Source organism: Rhinatrema bivittatum, chromosome 19 (genome assembly GCF_901001135.1).
Source record: "Rhinatrema bivittatum chromosome 19, aRhiBiv1.1, whole genome shotgun sequence".
NCBI classification, from domain to species: Eukaryota; Metazoa; Chordata; class Amphibia; order Gymnophiona; family Rhinatrematidae; genus Rhinatrema; species Rhinatrema bivittatum.
In genome coordinates, this window is record NC_042633.1 from 38,076,293 (window position 1) to 38,091,834 (window position 15,542).

Consider the following 15,542-nt stretch of genomic DNA (forward strand, 5'->3'; position numbering starts at 1 on the left):
AGCCGTCTCTTCTCCAAGCTGAACAGCCCTAACCTCTTTAGTCTTTCCTCATAGGGGAGCTGTTCCATTCCCTTTATCATTTTGGTCGCCCTTCTCTGTACCTTCTCCATCGCAATTATATCTTTTTTGAGATGCGGCGACCAGAATTGTACACAGTATTCAAGGTGCGGTCTCACCATGGAGCTAAGAAGATCCCATGCTACTGATGCAATTAATAGCAGTGGCTATTCCCTCTGCCTGTATGAGAGAGGGCAGAGGGACAAGACGATGGACGCGCTCCTCACTTAGCTCCATGGCATTACTCTCATTGGCTGCAAGAGCTGGAAATACCAGAGGAGACTCCTGAGAAATGCAGAGAGCGCAGGGGCTGGAAATACCAGAGGAGACTCCTGAGAAATGCAGAGAGAGCGCAGGGGCTGAAAATACCAGAGGAGACTCCTGAGAAATGCAGAGAGAGCGCAGGGGCTGGAAATACCAGAGGAGACTCCTGAGAAACGCAGAGAGCGCAGGGGCTGAAAATACCAGAGGAGACTCCTGAGAAATGCAGAGAGTGCAGGGGCTGAAAATACCAGAGGAGACTCCTGAGAAATGCAGAGAGCACAGGGGCTGGAAATACCAGAGGAGACTCCTGAGAAATGCAGAGAGCACAGGGGCTGAAAATACCAGAGGAGACTCCTGAGAAATGCAGAGAGCGCAGGAGCTGGAAATACCAGAGGAGACTCCCGAGACATGCAGAGAGCGCAGGGGCTGGAAATACCAGAGGAGACTCCCGAGACATGCAGAGAGAGCGCAGGGGGCTGAAGAGTTTGTTCTAATCCCCTGCTCTGTCACTAAGGCCCTGTATGTGGACCTCAGCACGACTTCTCTTTATTTCCTGCTACTCCCAAAATTCCCTTCACCGGAGTTGAAGCCTTGAGAGTTAAGTAACAGATAATTGTTGGGATAATTTTACCTGGGCTGGCAAAGTAAAACAGAGAAGGAGTTAAACAGAAGGGAGCGACTCTGAGGAAGTAAGAAAGAAAGGGAAGCGCCTGTCCTGAGGGACAGGACCCTAGGTCCTGGCGCTGGTCCGCTCTGGTCTTGCAGAGAGAGAGAGAGAGGTTTTCCCTGCTCCCTTTTGGATTTCGCAGGGCACCGGACAGGAAACGCATTCCTGGCTTCTCCCTTCTCCAGTGCCGCCTGGCGTGCGGAGTCGCCCCCTTCTCGGGAGGAGGGGAGAGGGTGGGCTTCTCCCCCCTCACAGTTCAGTAAAAGATGATTCTCTTCCTCGCCAGAGGTTTCTTATCCCCCCCCCCCCCCCCCCCGACCTCGGCAGAGAAGCTGCCGCCCGCGGGAGCCTGCACCTCAGAGCAAACTTAAATCAGCCCTGGCAAGGAGAGGGTTAACCAGTCCCAAGCCTCCGGCCCGCCCCCCCCTTAAGAAGCCCCTGATGCATTAAGCAGCTGTTTCTGGGGGTCTGCAGGGGGTGGGGGGGGGAGGGTGAGAAGCCTGTGACAATGGCTGGTCCTGCCCCCCCCCCCTCCTGCCAGTGTGAATGGGAGACAGGGAGGGGGGGGGGGGGGGAGAGAGAGAGGATGACCTCAGCTTTTAAAAGCCCAGCCAGGCCCTGATTGGCTTGCGGAGGAAGGCGGAGGATGTGGGTGCTGCTCGCCTTCCCATGTTCCCAGCGCTGGCTCGCTCGGTGTCTGGGTGGCTCTCACGCGCCCGCGCACACGCACACACCCGCCCTGTGTGTGCAGGAGGAAGCGGCGGCAGCAGCAGCAGCAGAGACAAAGCCAGCTGCGCTGCCAGCGCCAGGTGCCGGGCCCCGGGAGCCCCAGCGGGCAGGCAGGCAGGTAGGACGCAGCTTCTCTTTACCTAGGAATGGAGGGTGGGGGGGGGAAAAAGGCTGAAGAGGATTTCGAGAGGTGATGGATCTTTTATACCCCCCCCCCCCCTCGCTCCTCCGCTGCCTGGGGGTGGAAGCTGGCTTTCTGCCCTGCCGCTGGCTGACCACAGCCTTTTTTTGGGTGGGTGATGGGTTCCTGGCAGGTGCAGCAGCCGAGCACCGTGCACTGATCACATTATGTGACAGGGACACAGATACACACATACAGGGAGGGAGGGAGAGACACAATCACATATACAGGGAGGGAGAGAGAGACAGACACACACAAGGAGAGGGAGAGACACAATCACATATACCGGGAGGGAGAGAGAGACAGACACACACAAGGAGAGGGAGAGACACAATCACATATACAGGGAGGGAGAGAGACAGACACACAAGGAGAGGGAGAGACACAATCACATATACAGGGAGGGAGAGAGAGACACACACACACAAGGAGAGGGAGAGACACAATCACATACAGAGAGTGATACACACACAAGAAGAGGGAGAGACACAATCACATATACAGAGAGAGAGAGACAGACACACACAAGGAGAGTGAGAGACACAATCACATATACAGAGAGAGAGAGAGAGAGACACACACAAGGAGAGGGAGAGACACAATCACATATACAGGGAGGGAGAGAGACAGACACACAAGGAGAGGGAGAGACACAATCACATATACAGGGAGGGAGAGAGAGACACACACAAGGAGAGGGAGAGACACAATCACATACAGAGAGTGATACACACACAAGAAGAGGGAGAGACACAATCACATATACAGAGAGAGAGAGACAGACACACACAAGGAGAGTGAGAGACACAATCACATATACAGAGAGAGAGAGAGACAGACACACACAAGGAGAGGGAGAGACACAATCACATATACAGGGAGGGAGAGAGAGACACACACAAGGAGAGGGAGAGACACAATCACATATACAGGGAGGGAGAGAGACAGACACACAAGGAGAGGGAGAGACACAATCACATATACAGGGAGGGAGAGAGAGACACACACAAGGAGAGGGAGAGACACAATCACATACAGAGAGTGATACACACACAAGAAGAGGGAGAGACACAATCACATATACAGAGAGAGAGAGAGAGAGAGACAGACACACACAAGGAGAGTGAGAGACACAATCACATATACAGAGAGAGAGAGAGAGACAGACACACACAAGGAGAGGGAGAGACACAATCACATATACAGAGAGAGAGAGAGACAGACACACACAAGGAGAGGGAGAGACACAATCACATATACAGGGAGGGAGAGAGACAGACACACACAAGGAGAGGGAGAGACACAATCACATACAGAGAGTGATACACACACAAGAAGAGGGAGAGACACAATCACATATACAGAGAGAGAGAGAGACAGACACACACAAGGAGAGTGAGAGACACAATCACATATACAGAGAGAGAGAGAGACAGACACACACAAGGAGAGGGAGAGACACAATCACATACAGAGAGTGATACACACACAAGGAGAGGGAGAGACAGACAAACAGATACACATACAAAAAGTGATTATACACACACACGAGGCGAGGGAGTCACACAGACAGATGCACATATACAGTGATTGAGAAACACATGCACATATACAGGGAGAGAGAGAGACACACACACACATACAGAGAGTGATACACACACATATGAGGTGAGGGAGTCACACAGACAGATGCACACACATGCACATATACAGGGAGAGAGACACACACAGACATACAGAAAGTGATATACCCATGAGATGAGGAAGTCAGACAGACAGATGTGCATATATAGTGATTGAGAAACACAATCACATATACAGGGAGACACACACACACATACAGAGAGTGATACACACACAAGGAGAGGGAGACACACACAAACAGATACACATAGAGACACACACACACACACATACAGAAAGTGATACACACACAAATACGAGTGAAAAATACAGATACACACATACAGGGGGAGAGAGACAGACACACATATAAAAAGCAATACACACAGATACACATATAGGGTAAGGGGGAGAGAGAGACACACAGAGATGCAAGGAGAGAAGCACAGACAGATTGCAAGAGATACACACACACACACACACAGAGAGACAGATTGATAAAGCCCCGGAGAGAGCGACACTCTCACGTGCGCGCACACACACACACACACACAGAAAGAGAAGTGCAGAGAAACTCCCAGATAAACACAAACACACACATACACAGATCCAAAGAGATGCACACAGACTGATAAAGCCCCAGGCACAGCCCCGGAGAGAGAGCGACACTCTCGCGCCCACACACACACACACACAGACAGACAGATCCAAAAAGATGCACACAGACTGATAAAGCCCCAGGCACAGCCCCGGAGAGAGAGCGACACTCTCGCGCCCACACACACACACACAGACAGACAGATCCAAAGAGATACACACAGATTGATAAAGCCCCAGAGAGAGCAGCACTCTCTCGCCCACACACACACACACACACACTCACACACACACATAGTGTGAGGACAGGTGTCCCGCTCAGCACCCCCTGGGGGGGGCTCCGCCGGCATGGGTTCCCCCTCCTAGGCTTTGCCGCCGCTCCCCCCCCCCCCCCCCCTTCGCTGGGCTGTTTTCCAAGTTCCTATCCTGGCCAGGAGCCGAGGCGAGCAGTTCCCTGGGCAGCTCCCGGGTTTCTATGGCTACCATCGGGGGTCCATTCTGCCTGCCCCTGAAAGAAAGAGGGCCTTGGAGAAGTCTCTCCCTCTCCTTACATCAGCTTTGTTGTTTTTCAGGGGCTTGGCGGAGGGGAAGAGAGGGAAGATGGGGAGAGCAGAAGGGGACGGGCCTTAACCCTTTGGTTATCATTTCAAATCTGCCTGGAACTACAGCTCCCAAGCAGGCTCAGCACTTGGCCCAGATGGACCTGGAGAGGCTCATCCAGGGCCTGGGCCTCTGCACCCCATTGCATTCTGGGAGACGTAGTCCCTATAATATATATATAGATATATTTTTTTTTTTTAAAAGGGGAAATCGGAACTACAGGTCCATGCATGCACTGCAAGGGTGGGGGGAAGAGAAGGAAAGGAAAAAGCAGGGCTGGATCAGCCTCTCCAGGGGCGGGGGGGGGGGGAGGCCCGATCCAGCCTCCCATCCCTGGGTTTTCTTCCAGCTGCTGCCAGCTCCAGCTGTGGCCGGGCTGATGAAAGATTGCAGAATCCATCCCGCAGGGGGGAGGGGAAGGGAGGGGGAATCGAGGAAAACCCCCCCCCCCAGTGAGAGGCGCTCGTTCCACCTGCGGGAGCCCCCCTGGCGGCCCTGACTCGCTCCCTTCCTGGGGGGGGGGCCTTCCCAGCTAAGCCTCACCTGCTGCCTGCGCCGGTGAACGGTGCCCGCAGGTGGAGGGGGAGGAGGGGAGCAGGGCAGTCTCCTGTCATTCCTGGGGCGAGGGCTGATCCCCAGGAGCAGAATCTCTGGGGGGGGGGGGGCTCTCAGCATGCAGCAGCCCCTGCCAGGTGAAACAAAAAAAAAAAAAAAAAAAGAGGCCACAAACCTTTAACTAGACCAGCGCCCACCCTCCGGCCCCCACCTGCATTTCTGTATCTCTCCTTTTTTTCAATTTGGTTTTGGAGAGGAGGGGGATTTAAGAAGGGCCTCTCTTACTCAGCTCTTCCCCTCCCACTGTTATGAAGAGGTGTAAATGATGTGTGGGGGGGGGGGGGCAGGGATGCTGTTATGCTAATTGCCATCATAGCCCCCTATACAATTACAAAGCATGAATACAGCACGGACAGCTGAAGGGCAGATCTTCATCAGAGCCCCATGCAGGCGTCACACTGATACACGTAAAGCATGAATACAGCACAGACAGCTGAAGAGCAGATCTTCATCAGAGCCCCATGCAGGTGTCACACTGATACACGTAAAGCATGAATACAGCACAGACAGCTGAAGACAGATCTTCATCAGAGCCCCGTGCAGGCGTCACACTGATACACGTAATGCATGAATACAGCACAGACAGCTGAAGAGCAGATCTTCATCAGAGCCCCATGCAGGTATCACACTGATACACGTAAAGCATGAATACAGCACAGACAGCTGAAGAGCATATCTTCATCAGAGCCCCGTGCAGGCGTCACACTGATACACGTAAAGCATGAATACAGCACAGACAGCTGAAGAGCAGATCTTCATCAGAGCCCCATGCAGGCGTCACACCGATACACGTAAAGCATGAATACAGCACAGACAGCTGAAGAGCAAATCTTCATCAGAGCCCCATGTAGGCGTCACACTGATACACACAAAGCATGAATACAGCACAGACAGCTGAAGAGCAGATCTTCATCAGAGCCCCGTGCAGGCGTCACACTGATACACGTAAAGCATTACAGCACAGACAGCTGAAGAGCAGATCTTCATCAGAGCCCCATGCAGGCGTCACACTGATACACGTAAAACATGAATACAGCACAGACAGCTGAAGAGCAGATCTTCATCAGAGCCCCATGCAGGCATCACACTGATACAGGTAAAGCATGAATACAGCACAGACAGCTGAAGGGCAGATCTTCATCAGAGCCCCATGCAGGCGTCACACTGATACACGTAAAGCATGAATACAGCACGGACAGCTGAAGAGCAGATCCTCATCATAGCCCCATGCAGGTGTCACACTGATAGATATAAAGCGTGAATACAGCACGGACAGGCTGATGGGTGCACGCAGGTACTGTATAGGGTTTCCTTCTCTCCCGCTTTGTGTATTGTGTTCCAGTCTTTCCCTCCCTGTCTGTGTGTAAGCCTGGCCCTTCCTCCTCCCTCCCACCCCCCCTTTGCATGCATTTAATGTGTGTCACTCCCTCCCTCCCCGCTGGGTCTGGAACTGGATCTCCTAGCTTGGAAAGGAGGGTGCCAGCAGGGGCTGGGTGTGCCCCTGAACCTGCTGCTGCTGCTGCTGGCTCTGCCCAGGCTCTCTCTCCCTTCAGCGAGATTCCACCCCCCTCCCACCTCCATCCCTCTCTCTCCCCCCCCCCCCCCCACCTCTTCCAACCTTGCCAGGAAGCTTGGCCTCTGATTCTCTCCTGAGCCTTTTTTTTTTTTCTCTCTCTCTTTTCTCTGGTCTCTTCTAAATCCTGAGCGAGAACGTCCCCCTCCACCTCTTTCCGTCCGGCTCCCGTCAGGGAGCCCGCGTGCATGGCCTTCGTCCTCAGCATGTACCCCCCCTGTTGGATGACGCCCTGCCTTCGTCCGTACCCCTTTTCTAGAAAGTAGGAAAGGCCCCTGCAGGCATTGACCAAACTATGGCTCCGGGATGTACAAGGCCTGTGTGCTTCCAGGCTGGGCTTTGCGGCTACCGTATTGTCCCCATACATGGTGTGGGGCTTGGGCATTCCCCTAGCGTTAATACGATCCCACCGCTGCCCCTGATTTTGTGCCTTGTCGTTACCCTCCCTGCTCCCACCACACGCCACACTCTGACCATTACCTTATGTCAGAGGAGTGAAGCTTTGAATGGGGGTGGGGGTGTATGGGGACTTACAGGCTGACATGAGTGACAAAACCTACTGACTTGGGCACTGATCCCACCTCTGCCACCAATCTGTCTCCAGTTTATCTCTTTGTGCCCATGTTTATTTAGAATGTAAGCTCTTCCAGGAAGGAACTTTTCCAACCAAGTGATTTCAACTCTAGGGTGCTCCCTGTGCAAATAATTCATACCATCCCCAGGCACAGGGGGACGTCTCTTAACCTTTCCTTTAAGTCCAAACTGTTCAAAATGGAGGAAATCCCTGGCATGGGGAAGGAAGCAGAGTGCCAGCAGGTCAGCTCGGAACTTGAATAAAGATCCACTCTTCAGCCGTCTGTGCTGTATTCATGCTTTATGTGAGTCAGTGCTACGCCTGCATGGGGCTCTGATGAAGATCCGCTCTTCAGCTGTCTGTGCTGTATTCATGCTTTATGTGAGTCAGTGCTACGCCTGCATGGGGCTCTGATGAAGATCCGCTCTTCAGCTGTCTGTGCTGTATTCATGCTTTATGTGAGTCAGTACTACGCCTGCATGGGGCTCTGATGAAGATCCGCTCTTCAGCTGTCTGTGCTGTATTCATGCTTTACGTGTATCGGCGCGACGCCTGCATGGGGCTCTGATGAAGATCCGCTCTTCAGCTGTCTGTGCTGTATTCATGCTTTATGTGTATCAGTGTGACACTTGCATGGGGCTCTGATGAAGATCCGCTCTTCAGCTGTCTGTGCTGTATTCACGCTTTATGTGCATCAGTGTGACGCCTGCATGGGGCTCTGATGAAGATCTGCTCTTCACCTGTCTGTGGTGTATTCATGCTTTACGTGTATCAGTGTGACGCCTGCACGGGGCTCTGATGAAGATCCGCTCTTCAGCTGTCTGTGCTGTATTCATGCTTTACGTGTATCAGGGTAATGCCTGCATGGGGCTCTGATGAAGATCTGCTCTTCAGCTGTCTGTGCTGTATTCATGCTTTATGTGTATCGGTGTGACCCCCTGCATGGGGCTCTGATGAAGATCTGCTCTTCAGCTGTCTGTGCTGTATTCATGCTTTATGTGTATCGGTGTGGTGCCTGTGTAGGAGTCAGATATAAATCCACTCTTCAGCTGTCAGAGAGAGAGGGAGAGAGAGAGAGGGATGGGGACAGCATGCAGTACCTGCGCCACATCCCAAGCGTTGGCCCCAGGGTTTGCGGGCAGGTGGACCTTTCCAGCTGTTTTGCGAGTCGGCGTCCCTGTATACGTGCTTGGTCTGGCCTTGGCTTTCCCAGCTGTTAACGCGAGTCCCCCCTCGGGCGCTGAAAAAAAAAAATAAAAAATCATCATCTGTACCTCGTGTGTGTGTGCGCAGCCGTTCCACGCTCCCCCTCCCCCCCCAGGCACTGCACGGTGAGACTGAACATTAATGAAGGTATTCGCTATCGCCGCCCCAGCGCACCAGGTTTATTTCGCTCTCTTTGTGCCGATTTTAACTCCCCCAGGCAGTAAAAGCCAATGCCTCGGGAGTTAAAAACAAAAAACGTTTCAGTGCGCGCGCTGAGAAACTTCGGCGCGCGGTTTTAACATCGTCCACCCCCCCCCCCCCCCCAATCTCCTCAGCTGAACCGGTGGGATGATGCAAGCTTGTGAAAGAGGCAGCCCGAGCTTTGAAGTGCATTTTCCCAGTGCAGCATCCATCCCCGTCAATCCCAGGGGGGATCACGTGCCAGGGTGACTCAGCCAGGCAGGGACGCTCTCTCTCTCTAGGTTCACACCGTGCTGGCAGACAGCATTCCCAGGAAGTATTTTCATGTTTTATTTTATTTTATTTTAAGAAGACAGCAGGCTCTGCTCAGAGCCTGGGCTTCGCACTTTTGCATCTTAGCAAAAAATAAATAAATAAATAAGTAGAGGGCAAAATATTCCCAGAAAAACATCTGGCGGGATCTGAGCTACCCTTGGGACTCAGGGTGCTAGAATCAGTGTTGCCAGGCAGCGCCCTGCTTTCACCCCGCCCCCTCCCAGTGCATGCTGGGATTTGTAGTTCCCAGTTCCTTAGCAGAGCCTTTAAGGGGTTTTGGTGGTGCTCAGGACTGGTCGTGGGGCGTTGGGAGCGAGGGGAATGTAAAAAAATAAATAAAATAAATCAAAGGCTCAGATGCGGCCCCCCCCCCCAGGCTCCCGGAGATGGAGGTGGGAGGCAGCACTGGGCAGGATGGAGGGGGGGGGGGGTCTGCGGTGACGCAGCTCATCCAGCACCAGGGTTCTTGGGGGGGGGGGGCGGGATGGGGGTTATTATAACTTATTGCAAGTGCACTTCCCGCTTTTTCTTAAGAATTCAACAGGAGAATCAGAGCCTACATGTCCCAGCATGCACTGGGAGTAAAACCAGGGCTGAGGGGGGGGTGGTATCAACCCATCCTGAACCCATGGAGCTGGGGGGGGGGGGGGGGGTGAGAGTGAGACTAGGAGCTGGCACCACCTCCCCACCCCTCCCCCTTTCTCTTCCTCTCAATCTAGTTTAAGTATCCCCGTAAGGTTTGGGGTTCCCCCCCCCCCCTTAGAATAGAAGCTGCGATCCTTCTGCTCAGGCCAAGCTCCCTTTTCCTCCCCCCCCCTCCCTCGCTCCCCGGGCCTGCGAGCGTGGCAGGTCGGCCGTGGTGCGGCGAGGACACGTGCTTCTCTGTGAGGCGGCTGGCGGAGCACGGATTCTCCCAGCCCAGCCCTGCTCCCCGCCCCTCCCCCCCCCCATTCCTTTCCCTCCCACGTGTCCTCCTCCTCCTCCGCCCTGCGCTGGGATACTCCAGGTTTTATTTTCATGCTCTGCAGGAGTCGTCTCCTGGGAGAGAGAGAGAGAGAGAGGTCACCCCTGAAAGGGGAGGAGTGGGGGACCGGAAGGCTCATAAGAACATAAGACATTGCCATGCTGGGTCAGGCCAAGGGTCCATCAAGCCCAGCATCCTGTTTCCAACAGTGGCCAATCCAGGCCATAAGAACCTGGCAAGTACCCAAACACTAAGAAGATCCCATGCTACTGATGCAATTAATAGCAGTGGCTATTCCCTAAGTAAACTTGATTAATAGCCGTTAATCCAAACCTTATCCAAATATTTTTTAAACCCAGCTACACTAACTGCTCTAACCACATCCTCTGGCAACAAATTCCAGAGCTTTATTGTGCGTTGAGTGAAAAATAATTTTCTCAGATTTGTTTTAAATGTGCTACTTGCTAACTTCATGGAGTGCCCCCTAGTCCTTCTATTATCCGAAACTGTAAATAACCGATTCACATCTACCCGTTCTAGACCTCTCATGATTTTATAAAGCTCTATCATATCCCCCACCCCCAGCAGGACATCTCTATTTATCCTTAACCAGGCATCACCGTGGGTGTCCCTCCCCTCACTGCAAGTCTCCGCTTTCGCCAGCAATGGAGCAAGACGGATGCTTCTTTACCGCTCGCCTCTCCCTCTTCACAGGGCGTCCTCGCCTCTAGTGTTTCGCAAGGTGAACCAGTGCAGCCGGGCCGTCCCACGCTGGTCCCAAAAGCGACCGGTGCACGCTATATATACAGCAGCACAGCTGGAAAAAAAAGAGGGACCAGGGGTCTCCTGTGATCTCTTACTTCTTAAGGAGGAAAAGACAGACCACGCAGCGGATAAGGACCTGTTTGCCCCCACGCACGCCTGGCTTCTTGCTTTTTTTTTTTCCCTTGTCGCGTATCGCGGCGTTGCAGAGAGAGGGCGCTTAACCAGACACATTCCCCGCGGTTTCAATTTAGAAACGGGAGCCAGAAGTGGCTTTCGGATGCCCCGGATCCTCCCTCTCCTCTCTGCAACGCCGCTTTCTCCTCGCCCCGGCTGCCGCGCTTGCCTTGCGGCCCCCTCCCACCCCCCCCCCCCCCACCAGTGCCTGCGATCCATGCATCTGGGAGGGTGGGATATAAGGGGGCCAGATCATCTGCCCGGGTCAGATGGGCCCCCGCAGCTGGTGCTTTCCCAGCAGGACCGGGGCCCTCCCCCGAGGGCCGCGTCCAGTTACGTTAATCCTGCGGATCTCTGCCGGCGTACCAGCAGCTCAGAGTTTCTCGGGGAGGGGGGGGTTGGACTCAGAACCAGAAGACGGGCCATTCTTGAATCTCGCGCGCTGTAATGCTTGGGGGAAGGAAGCAGGGGGGAAAAAAACCCAGGAATATTTCTGGTTACATAAAGGATCTGCCTCCTAATTTGGAAGCTGGGAGAGCTGAGCCTGCGCTGGGGGGGGGGGGGGGGGGGGGGGGGGGGGGGGGTCCCGGGCTGCTCTGCCTGAGGACCCGAGAGTCTCCCACGCTGCCTGACGTAATGAACCTGCCTGCCATGTAAAACTTTTATGCGCGGAGCGGGGTTTTTCGCTTCCGAGATCTCAGGCCTGGCCTCTGCGCCCAGCCAGATGTTGCACACGTCCTCCCACGTCCAGCTGTGGGAAAACGGGGAGGAGCTGAGAGAAAGCAGCTAGGAACTGCCTCCCCGCTGCATTTTTTTATTTTTTTTTTGGGGCGGAAACAGCTGCTGGGATTTGCGTAACTTAATTCAATTATTATTTTTTTTAACATCGCCTTTTCGGGCGGGGAGGGGTTGAATTCAGCCCGCCCAGAGCGGCGAAACAAAACAAGAGAAGTCCATTAAAATAGAACAGACGTTACATAACGGCACGTGCAGTAAACCATGGCCAGCAGCTTACGTGAACAAAAAAAAAAGTCACAGGCACCATCACCTTATCACGCAGCCTGCTGCCTCCCAACGGGACCGGGCCTCTAACCCTAAGCCACCTCTCCCATGGTCAGAAGCAAATGCCCGGTTCGGGTAACAGGCAGACCCCTCTGCACCCCCCCCCCCCCCAGGGGTGGCCAGCTGCGGCTCCGGCCACAGCTTTTCAGGACGCGGTGCCGCAAGGAAGTACGCACGCCTGGGGATAGATCTGTGTGCAACGCCTCCCGGCGGCGGGCAAATCCCTCTCACGCACATTCTTCTTTGCAACGCGTACGGAAAAACCAGGCCTCGTCCGCGGCTCTCGGAGACCGACCGTGGCCACACACACCCCCCCCCCCCCTCCGCCTTATCCTAAAAAGCCTGAGAGCCCACCTTATTATTTAGAAAAACGAAATCCACCCTCCCCCACCCCTTGCCCACGTGATCGGGACAGTCGAGGCGCCGGCTGGTATATTACACGGAAACACAGAACATGACGGCAGATAAAGCTAAGCTTCCTCTCCCTCACAGATCGTCCCCCCCTGTATCTATCCCCTGCCTTCTGGAATTCAGATCCTGTCCTCGTCTCCATCACCTCCACTGGGAGGCCGTTCCCTGCATCCACCTCCCTCTCTGTAAAGAAATATTTACTGAGTCTACCCCCTGTCACCCTCATCCCATGACCCCTCCTCGTTCTAGAGCCTCCTTTCCATTGATGGAGGCTCAGCTCCTGTGCATGGAAACCTCTGAGATATCTGAACGTCTCTATCCTATCTCCCCTCTCCTCCAGGGTGCATCATGTTTAGATCTTTAACTCTCTCCCCATGTGCTTTAGGATGAAGACCACTGACCATGTTAGCAGCCTCCTTTCCATTGATAGAGGCTCAGCTCCTGTGCATGGAAACCTCTGAGATATCTGAATGTCTCTATCCTATCTCCCCTCTCCTCCAGGGTGCATCATGTTTAGATCTTTAACTCTCTCCCCATGTGCTTTATAATGAAGACCACTGACCATGTTAGCAGCCTCCTTTCCATTGATAGAGGCTCAGCTCCTGTGCATGGAAACCTCTGAGATATCTGAATGTCTCTATCCTATCTCCCCTCTCCTCCAGGGTGCATCATGTTTAGATCTTTAACTCTCTCCCCATGTGCTTTAGGATGAAGACCACTGACCATGTTAGCAGCCTCCTTTCCATTGATAGAGGCTCAGCTCCTGTGCATGGAAACCTCTGAGATATCTGAATGTCTCTATCCTATCTCCCCTCTCCTCCAGGGTGCATCATGTTTAGATCTCTAACTCTATCCCCATTTGCTTTAGGATGAAGACCACTGACCATGTTAGCAGCCTCCTTTCCATTGATAGAGGCTCAGCTCCTGTGCATGGAAACCTGTGAGATATCTGAATGTCTCTATCCTATCTCCCCTCTCCTCCAGGGTGCATCACGTTTAGATCTTTAACTCTCTCCCCATGTGCTTTAGGATGAAGACCACTGACCATGTTAGCAGCCTCCTTTCCATTGATAGAGGCTCAGCTCCTGTGCATGGAAACCTCTGAGATATCTGAATGTCTCTATCCTATCTCCCCTCTCCTCCAGGGTGCATCATGTTTAGATCTTTAACTCTCTCCCCATGTGCTTTAGGATGAAGACCACTGACCATGTTAGCAGCCTCCTTTCCATTGATAGAGGCTCAGCTCCTGTGCATGGAAACCTCTGAGATATCTGAATGTCTCTATCCTATCTCCCCTATCTCCCCTCTCCTCCAGGGTGACCCGCATATCTAAAGTTCCCAGGTAAATTTCCAGGAGGGGATTTTTTGTCCTTGTTAGTTTTAATTCTTGGGTGTGATGTTTCTGCTGTTTTGAACTATTTTATTGGTGTTTGGTAGTTTTTGGTTTTTTTTAATATTTTTTATTTTACTTTTTTTTTTTATTGGTATGATTGATCTTTGATATTTGTTGATTGTGTCTGATGTTCAACGAAGGACGGTGATTTTGTTTCTTTCCATTGTCACACTGCAAACAGAGTCTGGCTTGCTGTGATTTCCAGTTCAGTTTTTATCTGCTTGTTTTTATTTATACTTTATGGTCTCTTTATTCTGTATTTGGTGAGGTATTTTGCTAGCAAGTAGTTTGTGTGTAGGGATGTGTTCTGTTTTCCTAATAGGAGGTGTATTGGTGTTTTAGGGCCTGATCTAATATTTGCAGTGTTGCCTTTTCATGGGTAGGGTTATTAATGTTGGAGTCTGGCTGTTAGTGTGCTATGGTGTGGGAGGTTTGCTAGTACATATTTTGCATGGTTTTGTATTATTACACAACATAAGAAATTGCCACACTGGGTCAGACCAAGGGTCCATCAAGCCCAGCATCCTGTTTCCAACAGTGGCCAATCCAGGCCATAAGAACCTGGCAATTACCCAGTCAATATTGGGGTAATTGAAATCTAAAGAGAGAAGAAGCAAACCCTTGCACATCCGCAAGTAACAGTGAACACTGGTGCAAGCTGAAACTTATCACCACCAAGAGTTTCAAATGATGACTTTTTTATTATTCCAAACGCATAAGATGTGACAGAAAACTTAAAGTGGCAACTCCGTGTGTCATAACAACAGTTTTCAATAGTCCCCCGACACGGTCCCGTGTTTCGCTAGGCTGCATCGGGAGGGACCCAAAGATATGGTTTTATCTGGAAATACAAGGCATATATACATAAGTGAATGGATAGATGGAGAAAAAAAGGCTACATACATTCTAAGCAGACTTTGGCATACAATTCACATACCTGTAACAGCGTTACCCGGAGCGCGAGCACCCTCACAGGTGACAGGCATTTACAGGGAGAAAAAGGCGCGAACGCGGGTAATCTCGCGAGAGCTGTCAAAAATCCAGTCAGCTGACAGTCGACAGATACATTCACTCAGTCAAAGAAGAACCATTCAATGTCCTTATTCAGACCTTTAGGGGAAACAGTGTCCAAGGTAAAAATCCATCTCTGTTCCCTCCTACCGAGTATCTCGGGGGAAATCACTGCCCCGAGATGGGCGATGGACCACCTCTATTACCGTGAAGGAGAGATCAGAGATGGCATGGCCGTGGTGGGACCAGTGAGACAGCAGGGGCTCGTCCATCCTCGAGGAGTGAATATTAGAACAATGTTCTACTATTCTAGTTCTAAGCATCCTAGTGGTTTTGCCTACATACAATAACGGACAGGGACACCTGACAACGTAAACTACTCCTTTTGTCATACAGTTGGAATCTGAGCGGAGTTTAGAGGCCCGGCCCGAAATGGGATGTGTAAACCCAGAGGAAACAGTAGTGTGGCTACACATCTTGCAGTGTCCACACGGTCGGTGAGTTGCACTCGTGCTAGAGGTACTGTCAGTGGTTGGCAATGCGGTGCGTACTAAACGGGT

At 52.4% G+C, this 15,542-nt stretch overlaps 1 protein-coding gene and 1 long non-coding RNA gene across 2 annotated transcripts in view; one reads left to right on the forward strand and one right to left on the reverse strand.

Moving 5' to 3' along the window:
• LOC115080922 overlaps positions 1 to 15,542 on the reverse strand; it is a 45,331-nt gene that overhangs the window by 2,141 nt on the left and 27,648 nt on the right. The window contains exons 3-4 of the long non-coding RNA XR_003853704.1: positions 10,858 to 10,983; positions 8,581 to 8,720 (exon numbers count right to left, since the gene is read on the reverse strand). This is a non-coding gene — a long non-coding RNA (uncharacterized LOC115080922). The remainder of the gene's footprint in view (positions 1 to 8,580; positions 8,721 to 10,857; positions 10,984 to 15,542) is intronic.
• LOC115080919 (nascent polypeptide-associated complex subunit alpha, muscle-specific form-like) overlaps positions 1,662 to 15,542 on the forward strand; it is a 40,052-nt gene continuing 26,171 nt past the window's right edge. The window contains exon 1 of the mRNA XM_029585380.1: positions 1,662 to 1,835. The gene's annotated coding sequence lies outside the window, so the exon portion shown is untranslated. The remainder of the gene's footprint in view (positions 1,836 to 15,542) is intronic.